The sequence below is a fragment of the Fukomys damarensis genome, unplaced genomic scaffold (assembly GCF_012274545.1).
Source record: "Fukomys damarensis isolate Sample0158 unplaced genomic scaffold, DMR_v1.0_HiC HiC_scaffold_7, whole genome shotgun sequence".
Taxonomy (NCBI): Eukaryota; Metazoa; Chordata; class Mammalia; order Rodentia; family Bathyergidae; genus Fukomys; species Fukomys damarensis.
This window is the reverse complement of record NW_022900919.1, coordinates 36,186,439-36,206,855: the sequence shown is the minus strand read 5'-3', so window position 1 is coordinate 36,206,855 and position 20,417 is coordinate 36,186,439. Positions and strand designations below refer to the sequence as shown.

The window sequence follows — 20,417 nt, the reverse complement described above, 5'->3', positions numbered from 1 at the left end:
CTAGTGTCTCACAATCCCCTGGAGGGCCTGGTGAAGAAGAACTTGCTGAGGCCCACCCTGCAGATGTTATGATTTCTTTGGTTTGCGATGAGGCTAAGAACTTGCATTTTCAACAGACTCCAGTGACACTGATGTTGCCAGTCCAAGAATCACACACAGAGAGAATCCATCTGTTTATAGCAGCTGTGAGGGATATACTATTAATTCTGCTTCATAGGTAAGAAAGCAGTTTAGAGAGGTTCAATAAATGGGCCATGGACACACAGCTGGTCAGCTCTGTTACATCCTCTTTCCAGTTTAACATCACAGAACCTGGGCCATTTTCATTTTATTGGAGAACTCATGCCTTTCTCTTGGTGTGGCCACCAAGCTCAGGGGGGCAGTTCACACGGAAGCAGTCACACTGAGAGTGAGACATTCTTAGGGATATGATGAGGTGTGCAGATAGCTCTCACTCATTTGCTCATTTGTGGCTGGATGAGGAGCCCTGAAGCCCTGTCATGGGCAGTGGTATTAACCCTGGCCCAGGAGCCTCCACAGACTGAGAGTTAAGTGACTGCTTCTGACAGAAGAAGTGAAGGTGCTCATCAAGTGAAGTCTGAACAGAAGAAAACACACAAAGTTATTATCTTTTGAAGCTACAGAAAAGAGCCTGCTTCAGGGCCTTTGAACTGTTTTTAAACAGCAAAGAGCCTGGAATTAATTTGCTAGGTTTCTTGCAAGGAAAAAAAAAAAATCTATGATCACAAAGCCTCCCTGACGTTCTGACTAGAGGGAGTAGTTTTGTGGCTGTGTCTGACTAGCTTAGAGATTTTGGGTGTCTGCTCTTGTTACCCAAAGTGTGGGCCAGGGACCAAGAGCATCATCCTACAACTTGATGGCAGTTCTAAGTCATGCCTCCTCCAAATCAACTGGACTGGAAGCTCTAGGGTTGGAGCCCAGGCATGTATGTTTTCACAAGCCCTCTAGGAGTTTTTGCAACTTAATTTTCAGAAGCCCCCCGTCTACTGAGAACCCTACAGAATTGATTAGTCAAGCCTTATATCTGTGAGTCCTGCATGCATGGATTCAACCAATCAGGGATAGAAAATATTCTGGAAAATACAATGTGGAGCATATGCAGGCATTTTTCTTCTTGCCGTGATTCCCTAAACAATATGGTAAACAGCTGTATAGTGTTTACATTGTACTCACAGTGTAAATAATCAAGAGATGATTTAAAGTAGACAAGAGGATGTGCACAGACAATATACAATACATCATTTTATATAAGACTCTTGAGCCTCTTTGTATTTTAAGGAGTCCTGGTACTAAGACCCTGTAGAAACCTAGAGACTCAGTTTAACTGTAGTATTTTGCTCCTCAAAGAGAACAGATAGTCTACCTATATCAAACATTAATGACCTTCAAGATCACCTTGAGAACTTGTTAGAATATAAATTCATGGGCCACACCTTCAGGCTCCCACCTAGCCATGCAGTGTGGGCCTTGTGGATTTGAATTTCTAGCAAGTTCCCTGCTGATGGATCACACTCCAGCTGGAATGAGTCCCCTGTCAGCCCTGGTCCCTTTGAAAGAGAAAAGAAAAAACTGACCTCAGCTTTCAGACCTTTGCAAGATCCTTGATTTTGTTAACCCATTTAGACATTGTATATTTCATTAAGGAGCTCTCTTCAGAAAACCATTTACTTTTAAAACTTTTTTCCATGAAAGTGCACGAACTGCTTTGAAATAGAGCTGGTTCTGACCATCCAGGGCATTTGTGAAAGAACTCCATGGGTCTAAATAAATGTAACAATGTAGGGTGTGGCTTTCAAATTTCATGTTCAAGATGGCTGCATCACCTTCTGTGTCCCTAGATCCAGAACCCCCGATTAACTTGTGGGGCAAAATTTGCTAGTTGAAGCACTTACAAAAGCAACATTTTAATGGGTAAGTCACCTCCAGACCCTCTATCAATGAAACCTTAAAATTTGGCACCAACATTTACTTCCACTCTTGAACCTTCAGCACCTTCATCATCCAGGATTCTGAGGGCTCAAGAGTGAATGCACATATGTTTGTGTGATTTCTTAAATGACTTATTGGACTCTCCAACAAATATTAACATATTCAAATTAATGGAGCACGTATTGCCTTGAGTGATCAGAGGAAGTTTTGTGCTAAAAAGTTGTATAAAACAATTAGGAATCATATATTCAAATATGAGAGCACAGAATCATGCCAGAAAACAGCAAAAAATATCATAAAGAATAGTCAAATGACAATTTGCAACAAGTTGAATCTAAAGATCTTAACTGGCATTTATTTGAGATTCTAGAATTGGGCAACATTTTATTTCATTCCATAAAAATAAGTGTTCCAAAGCACTGAGCAGAGAAATTTGGCTTTATAGATAGAAAAGGGTTAGAGGAAGCAGAAACAGAACAAAAGTGTATTGGTTTTTCAAAGTTATTTTCTATCGGGTTAAAACAGAGGGGACTTCCTTGAAAGCTAAAACTGCCATACTTGAAGATTTGGCTATAATTGCTCATACTCCTGATTTCTTGGAAGGTCAGAAAAACAACTTAGTTATACCTTGGTAAAGTGGAACTTTAACAGCAGTAACTCCGATTTGCTTGGACTTGTTGGACCCAATGCAGGAGCTCAGCCCGAATCAGTGGCCTCCTATACATTTTGTTTAATATACATTCAGGCATGATTCCTGTCCTCACAATTCTTTACTTGTTGCTTTCTGTGTGCTATGCACCTGGACTAACAGTGTTCCCTTTGAGGACCTACCACAGTGTGCCAGGGATGCAGATAAGATAAAAAGGCCAGTGTAGCAAGTGGCACCACAAGGAGATGCCTGAAAACTACAGGGGAGTCCAGAGAAGATCATGGCCTAGGCTAGCAGCTTCCTTTAGGTTATTTGTATTGAATGTTTAAGGCTTAATAGAAGCTGACCAGGTAAAGAAGGCAGAGCAGGATTGAGGGCTAATGTAGCAAATGAAATAACACACTTGTAGGATTATAGTAAAAGTGAGTAGGTAAGCATTTTCATCAAATTTGCACCTGAGGGAGCAATGATTAATGGTCATGAGATCTGATCCCTTGGAATGTGTTGAACTGCTGCATCTCCAAAAAGGAACATGTGAATCTATTGAAGAGAGGCATATCTGTACTTGTGATTAAAGCAGGTCAACCTTTCTTGAGTGGCTTCTGTCTTTGCATTGTTTATTCATGAAATTTTTCATTCACATAGTATCCCCTTCAGGTTCTCATTAAATGAACTGCAGGCCCAGAAGAGTCTGTTTACCAAAAACGTGTTCCTCCTAAAAAGTAGATTTATGGAAATTTTAGATATTTATCCAGCTACAGGAGAAGAAACTTCAAATCTGGGGAAACAGAAAGAACAGGAACCTAGAGAGACTTGAAGCACAAATTCTATACATACTTTGACTTCACTGGGTTTCTCCACCAGGATGTGCCAAAGTTGAGTGAGAGTCATGGGCTTGCTTTCTAATGTGCATATCTCTGCCATGGCCTTCTAGAACCATCTATACTCCACCATCCTCAGGAGAACCAGACAATAGAGGCCCTGCTTTGTTTCCTGGAAACTCCTGAGGACACTTTATTCATCTGCACATACTGAGGCACACATACACCAACTTGGTAGAGAAAAATATGATTTCCATGCTATAACATGACTTTCATATGAATAAATAGCTAATATACACCAAAGATTTATGTATTCATTAGCAAGAGTCTGAGTAGGCTGTCATATCTTTTTCTTAGAGTTTTGGAGCAAGCAATATTTATATAGCCAGGCAGGGAAGGACAGTGAAAATAAATTTGATAAGATGGATTCTAAACTGATTAATGCCCTATTGGACAATAAAACCATAACCCTTGGGATTATCTTTTCTACCAGAGAAAAACCATTTGCATCTATTCTGGACAAAAATCATTTGTTGAATCTTATAAAGCAATAGCTAACTTGACAATCTAATCTCCAATTAAGAGTAAATAAGAAAAAAACTTTTGGTGAGGGTGATAGGTATGTTCATTATCTTCACTCTGGCGATGTGTGTGTCAAAATGTATAAGACTTTGATAAATATGTGCATTTATTGTATGTCGATTGTACTTCAATAAAACTGCTAAGAAAAAGAATAAGTCAAATAAAGGCATATTAATAAAGGGAATTAAATAAACTTTGGGTAAACCTCAAGGTATAAATGCTCTGATATGATAGAAAAGAATACCGTCATCCTTCTGCTTTACTTACAGGTTTTGGATATTTTTCTTAACATTAATTAAAATGTTCTAGGGCCAAAAAAATAGGTTTTAGCCACTTACTAATTATGTAACTGTAGGCAAAATATTTCAAATGAACTCTTTGTCATAGGCTTATTAGTAAGATTAAACAAAATAGCACGTGAGCACCAAAATGGTTTCTAACTTTGAAAACTAGATTCACACAGCAAGGTTTGAACCAAATCTTAAAGGAATCCTGGCTTCTATACATCTCAGTCTATTCGTAAGTATTTAAGACTATATGTGCATAACGTTGTAGCTCAGCGGTCAGTGGCAAGGAGCCTCATTTCAGCTTCTCTAGATTCAGACCTCAGCTCAGCTATGCCATGCACTACCTATGAGCTCTGGGTCATTTACTTAAGCCCTCTGTGCCTTGCTTCTCTACTTATAAAATTGGCAACATAAAGGCCACACTTCACAAAGCTGCTAGGGCTATCCCAGTGAGTTGTCACATACAAGGGTCTAATGAACGCTTTCCAGACACTCAGTGCTCAGGGATTATTCCCTGTTATAGTGGCTGGACATGGACCTGGACATTTGCAAGACTGAGAAATATTGATGGACCTCTCACAGTGATGAAAGTCGGAAGTGCAATTTTTACTTATTTTTTGTTAATTTTATTGGTACATTTAAAGCATATAATATAATGACATTCATCATTGGAAATTTGCACATTTACATAATCGATCTTGGTTCTTATTTTTTCCCCACTTCCCATCCCTCCCAGTCTACAAAGACTTTGTTTCCATTTTTTTATTGGCTCATATTACTTCCATTCCCTTCTTTCTTTTCCCCTATCCCTCCCACTTCTCCTTCCGCTTTGGAAAATTCAGGACAATTCACATTTGGGACATCAGCAATGATTCTCAAGGTATATCTAGGGTACCAATAAAAGTTATCTAACAGCTGTACGTATTGTTTAATGGCACAGAAGCCTTCTGCGATCTACATACCATATATATTCTGGGACTGGGAGAAACATCTTGGCACCTACCAAGGGGTTAGCCAGGCAGTTTACAGGGCGACACAGCCAGGCCTCCCACCATGCCGACTGGCAAAGATCCCTATGTAGGATGTGCCCTCCTGTTCCCATGGAGCCCACAGATGGCTTGCCACCTGCTTTAGAGAAGGTGCCTCCTGCCTACATCTGGAGTACTGCTAAGCCTGGAGTGCCTATTTCTGGCACTGTGGGTCCCCCATGAAGCCTCCTTAGATCCCTTGCCAGCCTATTGCACATCTGCATTCTTTGCTGCCAAAGACAATTGGTAACTTTACCCATGCAGGGGCTCAGACGTGTTTAGGAGTTTTGATGCCTCAAAGTGCCTTTAGCCTAAAGTGGGGATACAACAGCTCAGCTCTCCAGCCTACAGGTGGGACATGCTCAGAGGAGGTGCATGTAAGATCGCAGAGATCCCTAGAGGACCAAGCTGATGCTGGGAATTCCCTGATTTGGTGTCTTTCCTTTTCTATACTTCCTTCCTTCTTCCCCTCCAGTCCCCCCAGGGAGCACTCCTCAGTAAAACCCATGCACACAGACTCTTGGCTTAGTGGCTCCTAGGAGAAACCAGACCAGAGCCACCTGCCTTTCCTTCACTCCCACCTCTGAGAAAAAAGTCCCTGCCTGAAGATAGCTGATGGGAACCTGAAAGAGCAGAATGTAGAAGAGCCAGGGTAAGCACCTTTTGATTTCTAGAATCACCGTATGTGGACATACATGTGGTCTTATGCCCTCTGCCTTTTCAAGGTTGTGGGAAGGAAACTCACCGCCAGTAGAACTTTTAATCTTCAGTGGTTTGTACAATACCTAGCAATAGGAGAAGTACAACGAAGGTTTCTCAGACTCAGTAAAGCCAATGCAAAGCAATGTTAAGAAAATATAACTTATTTTCAAAAATCATTAGGCGCATCTTCCCTTTCCACTCTTTTAACCCAGAAATCATATATGTTAGAAAGATTTGTGTCCTGCATTCACTGAAAAAATTTTTTTTCTGTTTTCTTGAACAAGATTGAAATTGCTAGTCTCCTTTTCTTTCGTGAGACCTGACTTTGATAACTCTGGGCTTCCTTCACTGAATTTTTTTTCTTTTTTACTTTTCAAGTTTTGTTTTAAGAGTAAGTTGTATACAGGGGGTCCCATGATTTATAGAGAAGAAAAAAGAACTGCGATAGAACCAACTTTCCATCTTACTTTTCTTTCCTCTCTTTATTTTCCTCCTCTTCCTTCTTTCTCTTCCTTTTTGGATCTATGACCGCTTGTTTTTGGCTGCATCAGGCTTTCCTTTACCTCAGCAGGCTAAAATATCCTTTTTGTATTTTTCCTTGAGCTCAGCAGCCTTCTGTTCATAACACTGCTTAGGAGAGTGTCCTACACATTTCTTGGCAACCTCACCAATGGGTAGGTCAGGATTTCTCTGATTTTTCAGTGATATTCAGAACAGAACAAGAAGGCCAAAGGAGGCCTTCTGGGTGCATTCTGATCCTTGAACTTTTTTTTCGTCTCCCTTTAGAGTAGGGCTGTAGGTTTTCATTCCTCTTTCCTAACAGGCCTTGTTCACTCTTGCCATGTCTTCAAATTTCCCTTTCCCTTTAGCTATCATAACCTTCCACCTCTCTGAGTACTTCTTAGAAAACTCTGAAAAGGTGATAAAAGCATCTGGGTTCTTCTTCTTGTACTCCTTCTGGGAAGTTTGCACAAAGAATGATAACATTTTGTCTCTCGGCTTCTTAGGATCTCCTTGACCCAGGTTTACTTGTCTTTCTGCAGTGAGGCAGTCACCAGTGCCTGTCTGGCTCTCACTTGCCTTGGTGCTGTCTCTGAGGAGGTCAATGCATTCCATTTACTGGCTTTTAAATAGGGCTGTCTGTTTATCATAGAACAATGAGACTATAATGACTTTTTAAATAAATAAATATAAAATAAAAATGTGTAAAAATAGATCTAACTGAATTCAGAATTGGTAATAAACCTGAGACATTATATGGGACACTTCTTCATAGATAATACAAGGATATAAACAATATTAGAAAGAAGGAATATTTAAAGATGAGCAGATGGATTTAGGCAGGACTGTTATTGGCAAAGCTGAAAGCTGCTTGCAAACAGATTAAAGGCATCTTAGAGAGGCTGAATGATGGTCTGTTTTTCAACACCTCAGTGTGCTATAAATGAGTCAGAGTTAAAGCCAGAATGTGGTAACACTAAGAAATAATAGAGGTCAAGATTTAGATAGAATACACTCTAATTTGTTAGTAGTTTAAATCTTCTTCATATGTGTTGTAAGCTGTTAATTCATGCAAAGTACAGATAGTTAACCTTCATGTTTTATTTTAAATCTTTAAGAGTCATAAACCAATAAAGAAGGAAGGTATTATTCACTAAGTGATGTTGAAAAGAAACTGAAAAAAATTCAAATCAGAGTATTAATTCTTACCATGTGTACCAAGAATTTAACAAGATTAAGTTAAATTTAAAATGGCCACTAAGAAAACTAGAAAATGAATTTTAATTCTTTTTTAAATATGCAAATATTTGAAAATAAAATACTACAGAAATCACATTTTAGAAAGTATACACTGATAGGATAGAAAGTAGTTTGGGTAATATACCTCAGAAATCTAAAGCACTCATTGTCCTTGGCCTGTAAATCCGCTGTCAGAAATCTTTTAGAAGGAAATAGTGCAAGATTCACATAAAGTGATGGCAAAAAGAAAGAGAAAGAGAGAGCAAAGGAGAAATATGGTGGTACACGCCTGGAACTGAGCACTCTAGGAGGCTGAAGGAGGATCACAAGTTCCAGACCAGCTTGGGCAACTTAGCAAATTAGCAAGACCTTGTCTCAAAAAAGTCATAATATATGCATTGAAAAATGTGAAAGTAGGAGGGAGGCAAGGGAAGGGACATGAAAGGAGATAAAAGCAATTAAAGTATGTGTGCACATACACAAATCTGTCAGAATGAAGCCCACTAATCTCCAGAACTAATATGTGCCAATAAAAAATAAGAGATGTGGAAAAGGGGGAGAGAGGAAAGCTGGACATGTAGCTCAGTGCAAAGGCCCTGGGTTCAATTCCTAGTACCACAAAACATAAAAGAGAAACAGATAGACAGTCAGTCTGACAGACAAGAAGCACCGTACATTCAGTAATGGAGGATTAACCAAGTAAATCATAAGTTTATATGATGGAACACAATGTAACCATTTGAGCAATGTGTAATGATTCATGAAACTTTTCATAAGATTAATAATTAAAGAAAAAAAAAGGATACTATATATCAGTTGGATTCCTACTTTTAAAATCAATGTATGTAGAAGTACACATTTAGGAATGTCAATTCTCAGTAATTCAGTGCTTTTTGATCTTGGCTGCACCTTAAAATCATATGGACAGCCTTAAAATATGTTCTTTCTTGGGATCCAGTCTCAGAGGTTCTGACTGAATTCGTTTGGCCAATTGAATAGGTCCAATTTTCCTGAGCATTGGAAAAATTGTAAAACTCACAGATTTTAATTTGTCCCCTCAGGCTGGAGAACTATAGACATGAGATTAAACAACAACAACAACAAAAACTCTTTCACTAAGCATATTGGGACAAAGCATGATGATCTGCTTGCCTTCCAAAGCAAAAGTTCACCTGGGGCTACTACACAATTTCACAGCATTATGCTCAAGGAAAAACACACTTGTTTGTAGTAGAAAAGTTAGCCAGAATTTGGTAATAAAGTGAAACAATAAGATGCCCATCTTTTCTTTTTTATTTTTATTTTTGGTACTCGGGATTGAACTCGGGACTTTGAGCTTGCAAGACAGGCAGCAGAACCACTGAGCTAAATCCCCAGCCTAACTCACATCTTTCCACTTGACATCCTGCAACATTGTCTAAGGGACTTATTCAAAAATTACCCACCTATTTTTGACTTACTATTAACTTTTGATCAGATTGTACTCTGTAAAGTCATTTGTGTTATTTTAGAATTTTTGTGTGATAAAATCTATATGCTTCAGTCAGGTAAAAAGAAATTCTAACTATAAAGGTTATAATCTGATTTCTTTATAAGACATTAACCAGTTTTTTTATCTGTTAGGAATTTTATTCTAAATACATACATATATATATTTATGGTAAAATATATTTTATATGCACTGTATTATACATATTATATATTAACATATATATTAATATATTATATATTATATATACATAAAATCTTTGAACTAGCTTTACTATCTTATTGGTTCCCCTACTAATGAGTTAACTGAATCTTTGATACATATTCATTTTATATTTTTATACATCACAATTTTGAAGTTGTGGCTTTGAATATATCAAAATGTATACAAAGTTCAGTGACACCAGCAAACACAAAAAACTCATTCTATCCTGTGAGAACATCTTGCCATTTGGCCACAGAGAGCTTTCTTCCATTGAAGGATGCTGTCTGTATGATTTATAAAAATGTCCAGGCCTTTTGCCCACAAGGTCTAACGCAAAGTGCCTTTGAAACCCACTCCACATTAATGATAGCGAATGACAAATTGAGTAGCTGAAGAAGTCAAATTTACACACTGCAGTAGTTACGGTCACACCAGTTACTTGGCTTAAGCAAAAGGAGATTTGGGTAAATCCAATTTTATAAATCAGTCTTCTGTCCCCATTGACTTACACAATCACTTCAGGGACACTTTATCATCATTTGAAGTTCTTCTGCCATCAGCTGGGACTAGTGACACTTTGGCGGGGACTATTTTTTTTATGTTCCCACTCTCTTTGTGTCAAGTGCTTAATGATCTGAAAAATGCTAGAATGTAAGCTAGGAACTTTGCTTTTTAAAGTAACTCTGCAGTGAATTCATTTCTAGAGAAAATAATTTTCCAGTGAGTCTCTTAGCTTAGCTTTTTGGTAGGCTGGCAAGTAGGGGTTTTATGTGGAACGAGATGGTGTTTGTGTGTAGGTCCTGATTTCATCAAGGACAAATGAAGGCCAACGAAAGAAATCTCCATCAAAGGTGAAATTATGAGATTGCCAGATTAACCTGAGAAGTAATAACTAGGCAGACAGGTTTTTTTCCTTTATCTTCCATGGAAGCAGAATTTGCAAGTAAAGTTAAATCTGCCAGCACCCGCCTGGGAGTTTGCCAGCTTGGGAAATGTCTTCCTTGTTTTCACCCACAGAGAATCCTTAAATATGGAGGAGCAGATGGTGTTTCTTCTGGTACAGGAACCTTTTTCAAAAAGAATGAGAGGGTAGAAAAGAATTAGGTCCATCAAACTTCTAATTTCTGTGACAGATTAGAAATTTCTTGTGAAAGAAATGGATACTAAAGAACCATATAAAAGCATTTTCCACCAGCAAATGAGGAAATCCCAATTTACACTGTTATAAAAAAATGTTTTTAAAAAACTTGCTCTCGGGATGGGATCTGGGCTTGTGACATCATTGTGTGTCCACCTTGGCTTCCTTCATAGAGCCAGAGATCTAGGTTTGAAATGGAAGTTCCATATCTCCTGATGCATAGCTCATCCCATGAGTGAATTTTGACCTCCCAAACCCACCACTTGTTCCTCTAACCTTTTCCTTAAATATTGCCAGGAATAGAGGGCTCGCTTTTCTAAGTTCTTCCACCTGGAATTTGGCCAGAGCTCTTAGAAAATTCTTCATCAGGCCTAACTCTGTTTTTCTATAATTTCCTCCCAGTGTTGATGGTTTCATTCCTTGGAGTCTTGCAAATTCTCTTTTGATCTGTTTGATATTTCTCGATATTTATTTTAGTAGATATAGTTAAAGTAGATGAAGATTATAGGTCTCCTGCTTCACAACTTTGGAACTGCATATTATATTATAAGGAACTAAGTCTCAGGATGGATTTACCCCTTCATTCAAATATTAAAACACATGCACAATCTTAGTTGAAAATCTGTTCTACAAATCAAGTCACATTGTGTTACTGGCAAATACCTGAGATAATCAACTGTAAAAGTTTGTTTTGGCTCAAAATTTTGGAAATTTCAGTTCGTGATCAGTTGACCCCAAGACAGCACACCCTGACAGGATCTCATGACAGAAAGAGCAAAACCACTCACGTCATGACCGGGAATGGAAAGAGGAAGAATGGGGCTGGGATCCCACAGCCCCTTGTCAAGGGCGTGCCTTCCGGAACCTAACAACCTCCCTACCTCTGAGTTTTCTTTACCTCTCAGTAGTGTCCATCTGGGGACCAGTGTTGTGACACATGAGTCTGTAGAGAACATTCCTGATCCACGCTTTTGGTGCTTTAGGGCATTCCAATAAGCACCTTGCATAAAAAGCTTCCAAGGATGGTACAAAAGAATTCCAGTGACAGGATTCAGGAGACCTTGTGGTCAGATCACATGAGTGGGATGATGTTCAAAATATGGTTCCTGAGCCTACAGCAGCAACATTACCTGAGAATCGTACAAATGCAAATTATTACGACTTCTCCAGAATCCATTCCTGTCTCAGCAATCTGCCTTGATAAGTTCTACAGGTGAAAACAATGGATCAAGAGGATTCCCCCAACCATAGCAGAGTAACAGAGTACATTTAAACCTCAAGTTAATAGAGGATATTATACTCATTATGCAAGTGCACACACACACATCGTTTGTAATATGTAGGAAATTAGTGAAATCTATAAGCAGTTTTTAAGCCAATTCACATATTTTAAGTACTCTACCACAAAGAGGAAAAAAAAGCCATTTCTAACATCCATTGTTAATTAGCAAACCTTTGGGCAGCTCCTAAAGAGAGTTAGAGTAGTTCTCTCAGGAATGTGGGCTTCTGATAAGAATCTTTCAAATGCTAGCTGCTCATCCTAGAAGTAAGTATTCCTGATTAGGGTACCATCAGTGTTTTCCAAACACCTCTAGGGTACAGATTAAAACTAACACATACATGTGTCAAAGACCTTTAAGTTAAATTACAAATAATTTAATGGTTCACACAGAACAAATCTAGTATCTATCCCTTCTGATAATTACTGAGTTGTGCTCTGCCTCCTCTTCTTCTTTAAAGCATCAATCATCCTTATTGTAATATGATTTCAAAGCCTAAGACCACCATGTTATCCCCCCAGTTTTAAATTACCACAAATTAATGAGTACAACATTTGTTGGAAATCATTTATTCTGTAGGCTCCCTGATCCCAGGATGAAGGTACACACACAGACACACACACACAGACACACACGCATGCATGCATGCACACACACAGCTCCACTTCTCTGCTTCAGGGCATAATGCTCTAGATTTTGCTTGTACTCAGAGATCCTCTTTGTCAAGCTCCCTTGTCTGTCTCTGTATTCTCTTTGTTGAGAGGACACATGGAAATGTAGGCAAGAATGTGTGGGGTGTGACCATACCCCACATGTGTAGCAATGAGTTCCCAAATTTAACACATGTACCTTTGATGCCTTGCCAAATGAGTCTAGCAGGATGGTAGGTGAATTTGTTTTTAAAGTGTTTTTGTTTTTTGTGTGTCCTAATCTATATTAAGAAAACATGATGAATATTTAAAACTTCTGATTTTTTAGATATCATTGCTTAGAATGAGACTGTCTTGGTTCCTTTTCTCTGTTACTGAGACAACAAACTCAAGACTCAAAGTAAAAGGGAGGAAACATTTATTTAGTTCACAGTTTGTAGAGCTTTCAGTTCAGCTGGCCCCAAGGCAAGGTGCATGGCAGACAGGCATTACAGTGGAGAGACAACATGGCGTACACAAAGTAGCGAAGGCAGTAAGGGGCCTTAGCAGATTTGTTCTGTCCTTTTCCTACTCTATGTAAACTCCTGGGATTAGGGCGGTGCAAACCAGTTAGTGGACTGGTTTAGTAATCACACACCCTTAATTCCAGCATTGTACCGTGAATCAACCAACACTCTAGATCCAGCCACCACTGAAAAAGACTGCATGAGATTTTGCGGGGACAACTAGACACAAGCCAAAACAGAGACTAAATTTGAAAAGTGAGCTCATTAAAAACGATTTTTAAAAGATCAATAAATTGATAACATTGTGTACATTCATGTCTAAATTTTGCAGAAGACAGAAGTTTTGGCATGGAGGCCTGCCCATTAGAGTCTTCATGAAAGGACCTTTTCTAGGAAAACAGAGGCATGTTGATTAGCATCATTCATCTGCCACAGTGCTCATTGTTTTCAGAAGGAAGTTTAAAAAAAAACAAAACAGAAAACTCCAAATTTCAATTAGTTAAGCAACACAAACACCACTGGATTTGATAAGTCCTATAGCACTTATGTTCTCTTTTCATTCAAGAGGGAAGGCATCCTATATTAATATCAGTCCTCACCAGAAAAGATTTCATGCAGAAGAAATTAGTTTTTATTTTGTAGTTGGAGTGATGACGTGTAAAAATAGGAGATGCCTCGAAATAACAATAAGAAAAGTCACAGGCCATTTCAGGCTTTGTGCTATTATTTTTTTGTGTGTTCTGCAAGCATTCTTAATGGGGACAGACATGTCCCTTCCTTCCCAGTTTTCTAGTGTTTATTCTTTTAAGATGAGGCCCAGACTGAGCATTAAAGATTTAACTTGAAATGTCTCTGTAACCTCCTAATTATTCCACCGCTCTGAGGCTCCATTCTTCCTACGAGGAATGATGCTCTGAGTAGCCTCATGTCCTAGCCATTCTAAGATATTTTGGGTGTGGGGCCTTTATGTCTGAGGAAGGCCAGCCAAGATTTACCATGTTCTTTGACATGCCTAGCCACACAAGAAATTTTTGTTCTGTTTACTCCCCTTTTCCTGATGCAATGACTTGTTTCTTCCTTCACGTACCTGGCTCCTCGCCATTTATCCATGATAACTACCATATCCATGATAACATAACTCTCACAAACAAGTGGAAATGTTCTGTGATTGAATTTCTTAAAAGCAGGCCCTTCAGACAAAGATTAAGGGACAAATGATTTATTAAGGAATTGCCCTCAGGAGAATCCAGAAGGAGTGTAAGAGAAGGACAAAGAAGATGGGTAGAAGTCACAAAAGAGCCATTGCACATGGGGTTGCAGCCAGGGTATGGCATGGAGGGAGTTATCAAAGTACATTTTACCCCTAGGATTGTGTCTCTCCCTAAGGCGAAAGGGAGCCTTTGTATTCCCGTGCCAGTCAGCTATGACCTTTCCCTGGTCATAATCAACAGCAGTAGGGTGGTCTTTACAAAGAGGAGGGATGGTCACACAGAATACTAAGGCAGAATATAGAACCACCAACATCTTCTGAAGGCAAATCTGTTAGTGATCCTGGAGATATAGAGCTTCCTCCAACTGTTGGTTTGGTCAGACACCCACAGAAGTCATTTGGCTTTCAAAAGAATGGGAACTCTTTCTGTTCAGTTTGGATTCTGTCTGTCCACACTCCTGGAAACGGAATCATTTTATTTACTGTTTTTATTGCAGCTGAAATTTAGTCCAACAGGATGTCATCCATCTCCTGAGAACTAAGCCATGCACCTTGGAATGAAAATATTCTCATTGGTTCGCTCCTAAGCATGATGGAGGAGAGAGCTGAATACACAAGGCTTCTGGCTTGAGCTCCCAGAACCATCCCATAGAAGTGGTCCTTCTACTCCAGCTGTGTGCTGCCTGCAGCTGCACTAAATGATAGCACTCCATAAATACTGTTAAATGGATGAAGCACTTTGGGTTTGCTTTGACTGCAATCGGGATAAATGAGACAAGGTTCCATTTCATCCTCTCTTGCTCCTGGTCAGTGAGTCCACCAGTTTTCAGCTCCCAAGTAAACAATCAGAAACTGTTGCATAATACAAACCACAGTGCTAAATACCCATTTAGCCACATTTGCAAAACAGACAAAAGAAACATTGGCATTTTTGAAAAAGAGATTTAGGCATAATCAGTGTTGGCTGTGGCTGGCTGCCCTCTTTTAATTAAGAAATACCAATGGTGGCTGTATTTCAATGCCAGGCCACCCTAGACCCATCACCCTAAAAAATAAAACCCAAGCCAAAGCAAACTGTCAGCTCTGCTGTCATTAATCCTGGAGATGGCCAGCAAAGGGATTCATTAGCAAAGTCCGATTTCCCTTCTCAGAAGAAATGAGATCAGGAATTTATGTATTAGATGCAGACATGCAGATAGGGTACCATTTGGAAGTACGGTGGTGTGGGATGGTGTGAAAATAAATAAGTAAACCTTGAAAGAAGTTGAGCTTCTGATAATGCCAAGTGCCTTCCCCTAGAGATTCTAGAGGGAAGGGCAACATTTTTGTAAGCTGGTTGGAGTATCTGTCACTTGAGATGGTTCTTCAGCCAAATTCTGTAAAAACTGTACTTATGGTGTAACTCAGGTGGGGAGAATATGGCTTCTTTTTCCAGACTACCACTCAGATCATATCGGCCTTCTAGCACTGGGGAAGCACACTCTAGTATTTCTCAGTGTTTGTATCCTAGAGTTACCAGTGCAAAGACCTTCAACTCTAGGTGATGCAGAACACAGACCCTCCCATTCTAGAAGTAGGACTGAAGAACCAGTGTTTATCCTAGCCCCACCCTCACAGATATCTTTTCATGGGTTCTACAACTTGAAATCTGCATTTTTAAGAAGGAATTTAAAAAGGTTTAAAAACAAGGAGACTTCAGACCATCCTAGTATAAGATCTGTTGTGAGCAGTTGTGACTTATTTATTAACCAGATTATGGGCATAAAAGGATGCAACGTGGTAAATGAATTCATGAGCCATGGATTCATCATATTTGAAATATCTTCTTTTGGCTTAACTAAGAAATTGATTACAACAGTAGTGACTACTACAAAAGAGAAGGAGGTTAAATTTCTTGCATAAGAATGTTCAAACCAAAATAATAAGAAGCCAAGTCTAGTCCACACATATAAAGACTAAAAATTGTGAAAACAGGTTTAAAAAAATGGCCATTTTTATGAGAGGTGTGTAAACAGGTTGTTGCTACATGATATTTGCCAAAAGTGTTCTTTACTCATTAAAACATAAACTTTAACTTTCATTTTTCAAGAAATAAGAATTTATCAGAATCATCCAACATTCAAAATTCAGAGTCTTTTCCCCCTCTACATTAAACTTCTCTTCTAACTTTCCTACAATGTGATCTGGAGAAGATAGAAAGTATGGGTTGTTTAGGTTTTTTACAGTGACCGTTATAGTTTACAAATGAAAGACTTTATCGCAGTGTAAATTAGCCAGTTTATACACCCTAAGAGGGAAGGGCACAGTTGATATACATTTGAAATCCATGGCCCCATGAAGCTTTCAGTTAACTTGGAAAACAAATGATGCTTGAAGTCTGCAGGACATGGAACCTGGAGAAATTAAAGTAATAATGCCATGATTTGCTCATTACATTTTGTATTCTTGTATTGGATCGATATTGTACTCCATAAAAGTATGCAATTGTCACTCATTAGTTAAAAATAAACTAAAATTAAATGAAACTGAATTAAGATGCATGAGTGTGAAGATGGAAGCACAAGTGCAGAGTCTCCCCAAGGCAGGAAGTTTGGCCTCTCTGCTTCCCAGCTCTGCGATTTTAGTTGTTATTAAGTGACTTTATACCTCATCTTTCTCATGCTTGCAGTATGCCACAGCACTTCTCAAAGTTGTTTTGATTCAGCAGATCTGAGATTTCCAGCTCCAGCAAGCTCCCAGGTGAGGCTGTGTAGGGAACACAGAAAGGGGATGTTACCAGAACCCTGCAGTGGGTCCTGGTCTCCTGTGAGCCAAAACAACACAAAGTGAATTAAAGAATTAAGACAGGAAACATGACTTGGAGAAGAAGCTGGGTTCTGAGCCTGATCAATGCTGCACTGAGCAGCAAAGATGAAGACACCCCAAGCTGGCCACTATTTATTGAGTTCATTTGGAGTAACATGACTCAGAGGGTGGCAATAATCCTAAATTGACAAGGATCTTGAAATTGGAAGAAATATCAGATTTCTCAGAGGATGTCAGTCATTCTAGGACCATGAGGATCTTACGTTGATTAGGGCTGTAAGATGAGCGAAGATGTTCTTACAACACCAGGTGGGAAGAGGTAAGCTGATAAGGAATTTATCCCTCCCCAGGTGAAACCTTTCTCTTACTAGTAGGTTCTCAAAAAACCAGGATGTCTGCAGTTGATGTAATCTTGCCGCTGAGTGTCACAGCATCATAGGACCACTGAGGTCTCAGCTGTGATTGGAGGCAAAAATGGAGTCATGTTTCAGTAGGTCATAGCCAGCTGGTAGGCCTAATCATAATTTAGTTGTGAAGTGATTTTCCCCCAAATTATGTAGAATGGCGCCTGACAAGGCTGATGTGGATCTGAGGATTGGGACTCCCGAATAAACCCCCAGATTTTATATAAAGTTCTTCATTTGATTTCTGTCCTATAACAAATACTTGATAAATAACAATTATTATGAATAATATTTGACAAGTATGAGTTATATGGTATAGAATGTTGAAATAAATGCAGATGATCTTGCTTAATTGAGAAAGGCAGCTTCAAACATGGAGCAAATTCTGATAAATCGGGAAAGCCCCTCTTCAGCAACCTGCCTGGCCTTCTCCAGATTTCCTAAGGAACCCTTGGAATTTGTCTCAGCAGCAATCATTGTGCTCAGCTTCCCTTAGAATGTGCATTTTGGGCTTAGAGTTGCATTAACTGAAAGGAAAAAATTTATCCAGTGGAAATAACAGCATAAGTCCCATCCTTCACCATACTCACAGACCAATAGGGTCCATGAAAGAGATCATTAGCTGCTGCCTCCAAAGAAGCCCAAAGTCTGCCTCCTAGGAGAAGATAAGGACACATCCCTAGAGAAAATAAGAGCTGCTAGAGTCTGTGATGAGCCAAAGAAGTGCTATCTGTAATGTAGATGTCAGTATCTGCTTGATGTTGTTGGTTGCAGGGGTTGTTGTTTTATTTTGTTTTGTATTATTTTATTTTGTTTTGTTTTTGAGACAAGGTCTAGCTATGTATCCCAGGCTGGGCTCAAACTTGCAGCAATCTTATTGCCTCAGCACCCCAGTATTGAGATTATGGATGTGTGTCACCATACCTGAGTTAATGCTTTGCTGTTTCCGTTTGTTGGATGAAGATGTAAGGGGAAAGGCTAAGATGGAGCATATTCTAGATCCTTGAATGTGATCAAAGCTATACAATATAAAGTGAAATTGGATGTTAATTTTAATATTGATAAAAGCTAGACTCCATCATGGAAAGGTAGCAATTGTGCACCTATAAACTAAAAACATATAAAAGTAAAAATGGGTTGAAATAGAAGGAATTATTAAAGCTACAGTCACTGTAGGAGATCTGAATGCACTCCTTTCAGAAATCAATAGGTAGAGTTGAGTAAATACTGTGGGAGGTTGAATAATATAAACCTTTTTTTTCCCCCTTAATTTGATGTAAGTAGCTAGAGAAAAAAAAAGAGCAGACTTTTTTTCAAATACAAACAATACACTCTCAGAAATTGGCCATATATTAGGGCCAAAAGGAAACCTTAACAAATTCCAAAAAGCAAAAAAATGTATGGATTTCCTTGACTCAACAGTGAAAACAAAACTGGAAATTACACAAATTGTTAAAACCATAGGATACATACAGAATAATACCTAGAGGACAGTTTATAGCAATAAGTATACTGTACAAAAAAACAAGAAAAATGGAATAAACATACCATTTATCAATTCAAAAAATATACAAAGCAATACAGTAAAGTATATTGGGGAAAAAGAGAAATAACATGAAAACAAAGATAAGGAGGGCCGGGTTTTAGCTCAGCAGTTCTGCTGCCTGCCTTGCAAGTGCAAGGTCCTGAGTTCGATCCCCAGTACCTCCCCCCAAAATCAAGAAAACAAAGATAAGGAAAGAAAAGAGCCTGAGGTTAAAGACATACATAGAAATGATATCAAATTCTAGGTATGTAGACACAGAAGTACATCCACAGTACTACAGTATTATTTTCCAATATATGAATGCAATTAAAAATAAAATACCCCCCAGTTTTTAATTACAAGATGAACTATCCCATGCAATTTGCTTTCAGAATAAATATGCTTTGAAAATACTTTTCTTTAAAAATGACCCAAACTCCTGAACTGAAATTTAGCTATGTTTATAGTTACTTGTAAAATTCCGTTTCTTAATTTACACAGTAGAGATATTAATAGTTTGTGCATCATATGCCACTGTAATTTTTGGGTAAGATTATGTATTATATGGATGAAAAACACATAAAACCATGTTCAGCAAAAAGTGAGCCTCGAAATAATGTAAATTAACATGATTTGTATTAATATATCAGATAGTTGTTTGCCTTGGTTTATAAAGTCCCTTTGTCCTTCTTTGGGCTTTTGTATTCATAAGGTTTTGTTGACTTTGAAAGTGCACCTCTGGAGGATAAAGAGGGGCTCAAGTAGACTTGTGTGTAGCAGGAGTGAATGACAAGCTATACAATTACCCCAGACACCAAAGCATGGCTGCAGAATGCCCACTTGGTCCAAGTACCTTGACGGTGGCAGAAGGTCAGAAGTCTCTGTCTTTGAGATAAACAGCCCAGTATTGCTTCTGTATCGCAGAACCTTTGTCTGCAGCTGGCCATGGAAATCAATAATCACACTATAAGCCACCCCATGCCTCAAAGCTGACTGCATAAATTAAATCTAATTTACAATCCTAAAATCCTATAGGACTAGACAAAGGCAAATTTATTTTCATATTTTATATTTTTACCCCATGCTTTATTTCTTGTTTTAAAATGTGTTCCAAAAAGCATCAGCAAAACCTCCATGGAGAGGAGTTTTTATAGACAATAAACAAACAAACAAACAAAAAACATGCTACACTATGTCTGTCTATAGGAAATGCACAGTTCTCTGACAATATTAAAGACTGATAAGGAATGATTAAATAGTTCTGGTTAGCTTATTTTAAGCCAGGGATCCACAAACTTTTTTTGTACAGACCCAAGTAATAAACATTTTTGGCTTTTGTGGGTGGCATTTGTGGCATTACAGTAAGCGAGCATATATGATTTTATATGTCACAAAGTTTTTTCATTTCATAATGTTTTTACACTCTTGAAAATGTAAAAACTGCTCT

The 20,417-nt window shown here is 38.6% G+C and overlaps 1 protein-coding gene and 1 pseudogene across 3 annotated transcripts in view; one reads left to right on the top strand and one right to left on the bottom strand.

Moving 5' to 3' along the window:
• Snap25 (synaptosome associated protein 25) overlaps nucleotides 1-20,417 on the top strand; it is an 84,133-nt gene that overhangs the window by 30,589 nt on the left and 33,127 nt on the right. The gene's annotated exons all lie outside the window — the stretch shown is intronic.
• LOC104856560 lies at nucleotides 6,483-7,135 on the bottom strand (annotated as a pseudogene).